This window comes from Oryx dammah, unplaced genomic scaffold (genome assembly GCF_014754425.2).
Source record: "Oryx dammah isolate SB20612 unplaced genomic scaffold, SCBI_Odam_1.1 HiC_scaffold_27, whole genome shotgun sequence".
NCBI classification, from domain to species: Eukaryota; Metazoa; Chordata; class Mammalia; order Artiodactyla; family Bovidae; genus Oryx; species Oryx dammah.
In genome coordinates this window covers 75,211,489-75,214,400 of record NW_024070211.1, presented here as the reverse complement: position 1 = coordinate 75,214,400, position 2,912 = coordinate 75,211,489, and the positions used below count along the sequence as shown (strand labels likewise).

The 2,912-nt window shown below is 43.2% G+C and overlaps 1 non-coding gene across 1 annotated transcript; it reads left to right on the top strand.

The window, feature by feature from the left end:
- The first annotated feature begins 2,514 nt into the window (after positions 1-2,514).
- TRNAC-GCA lies at positions 2,515-2,585 on the top strand. Its single transcript has one exon. It is a non-coding gene; the product is annotated as a tRNA-Cys (tRNA).
- Positions 2,586-2,912: the final 327 nt, after the last annotated feature.

Sequence of the window (2,912 nt, the reverse complement as noted above, 5' to 3'; positions counted from 1 at the left end):
TACCTTCTGCCACTTCTGTCACGGCCCTTCCACCCTTCTGTTCGAATGTCTCTGATAGTCCCCTGACCGTCTATTCTCAGTCTGAACAGGTCTTATAAATGACGACTCCATCCTGTATCTGCTGCCACCTTGGTCCCGGGGTCTATGGTATCATTCTAGGTGAAGACACCAGCTTCCAACCTCTCCTCTGCCTGGAGTCTCTAATACTTTCAACTTACTCTAAGTCCACTTCAGATCCATCTTCCAAAGGTACTGCTTTTTACACATCTTCCTTTCTGGTTTTTTTTTTTTTTTAAACTACAAAAGTAGTACTCTCTCTGTATAATTTTTTCTATCAATTCAAAAATGTATAATAAGAAAAACATACAAATATTCTTGCTTTCACTCCCAGGGTAAGCTAAGGGCATAAGTGGCAATTTTGCACATGCTATAGAGAGGAGTCCTGGCTGTAGCTCTCATCTGCATGTTTACAAAGGATGAACCCAGAGAGGAGTAAAGGCTTGTCAGTTTGGCCAAAAAGTTTGTTGGGGGTTTTCCATTACATTCTACAGATAAACCTAAAAGAACTTTTTGACCAACCCAATATACCTCCCTTAGACCTGTGGCTTCCATACTGCAGTCCTTAGGGACAAGGGAGCCACAAGCAGGGGCCACAGAGAGGCTGAGGACTTTTCACCCTCTACAGTCAGAGCACCCCCACTTTTCTCTATTTACCACAATGAGTTTCCAGGTAAGATATCATTGAAAGAAAAAGACCTGATGCAAAAGAAAATATTTGAAAATCATTCCTTCAAGACTATCTTTCTTAACTACCTCTTCTCTCAGATTGGATTTTGATAGGGGCTAGAGAGCTGACAATTTCAGGCTATTTTCCCTGACAAGAGTCTGGAAGGCAGATGGCCTACATTATTGACTGAGCAAAGATTGATATGTTTTAAATACAAGGCAAAGAGTGGTTGGCTTATTCTGTTATAAAGTCTTCAAAACTATAGTCTGAGATTCCGGCGGAAAGATGAGGTCTTCCACGCCTCATGTATGCCCTGAGACATACATGAGACAGTGTCTCATGGGGCTCATAAGATATTGACATTTAATAGGTGCACATGATCACTTTGAACTGTATTGAATTTGTGTTGACCAAAAGCCTTGCTTTAGCTTCAGTTTCCCATCTGGGTACATGCAGGGTCTACACGTGTGTTTTTAGGACAACTAAGGTCAAAAGTAGACCCAGGTGTCTTAGCCCATCTTATAAATCTCCCAGCAAAATGCCAGGTAAGATTTGAAATATCTGCAGACTCCTGCCCCCCTTATCCTACCTTCTTCTGTTTCCCCAGGCACCCAGCCTAAAATTCTTTCACCCAGACCTGCCCTGTCATGACAGCCCACTCTGCCTCAGTCAGATAACCAGATAACCTGATTCCTTCCTTTATGCTCACCCTACGCTCAGGACCAACATATAAAAGTCCTTTTTTCCTTACCTCACCTTCCTTGAAACACAGCCATCCTCTGTTCCAGGCCCACATTTCGTTCCAGTTGCTCCAGTATCAGAGTTACCAAGTCCATGGTCATCAGTACTCCTGCTCCGTGATTTCCATACCCATTCTGACAGGCTGACAGTGAGTGGCCCAAGTGGCAAGGGATGATATTCAGAGACCTCAAGAGCCTTCAAGTCAGAATAAGTAGATGACATCACAATCATTTCTCCTGTCTAGGTCTTTTGGCTACGGGAGAACAATTTGCAAACTTATCCCTCCAGAAAAGTCAGAAGAAATAAAATCATGTTTCTTCCCATGATCACACTACACAACTACTACACTACCCTACACACTGAAACATGTATACTATCATGTAAGAATCGAATCGCCAGTCTATGTCCGATGCAGGATACGGCACGCTTGGGGCTGGTACACGGGGATGACCCAGAGAGATGTTGTGGGGAGGGGGGTAGGAGGGGGGTTCATGTTTGAGGAACGCATGTACACCCGTGGTGGATTCATGTCAATGTATGGCAAAACCAATACAGAATTGTAAAGTAAAATAAAAAAATAAATATAAAAAAATAAAAAATAAAGATGGCCCTACATATTGAACAAAGTGAATATTGGCACAAAGATGTTCTTCAAACAATACAAACCCATTATTTCACACAGGTAATTGCTGAGTATTTACTATGGGTCCCTGTGCTAAACTCCAGCATTATAAGGCAAAATTCCTGCTCAATAGGGTCACACAGAGTCGGACATGACTGAAGCGACTTAGCAGCAGCAGCAGCAGGCATACAGTCTAATGGAATAGACAGATGTTGAAAAGGAAGTAATAATAAAGTATATGATGGGTTCTAACAGGGAAAGAACAGGAAGTCCATAGCAAGAACACCCATCCCAGGCTAGAATATCACGCCAGGGATTTACTGCAAATTTCCTCTCTCTTTCCTCAAGTACATCACAGCTTTCTACTCTACGTCCATCTCCTGTTTCATGGGAAAAGGCTAAGGTTCATCACTGAAGACAGGCTTCCCTGGTGGCTCAGTGGTAAAGAACCTGCCTGCAATGCAGGAGACCCAGGTTCAATCCCTGGGTTGGGAAGATCCTCTGGAGAAGGAACTGGCAACCCACTCCAGTATTCTTGCCTGGGAAATCCTATAGACAGAGGAGACTGGTGGGCTATAGTCCATAGGGTCGCAAGACAGCTGGACTCAACTTGGCAACTAAACAACAACATCACTAAACACACTGTTAACATATGCCTTCTCTATGGTAGAGACAGTACACAGCAAAAAGGTTCTTGAATACTTAGTGTCCAATTAATATATTGTCGGGGTCCAGCCCCCACAGGATCTAGGGGAACCTGAAGGAAAAACGGCATCGGCAGATGATTTAGAGAGAGATAAGGAAAGAATATTATAGATGAGA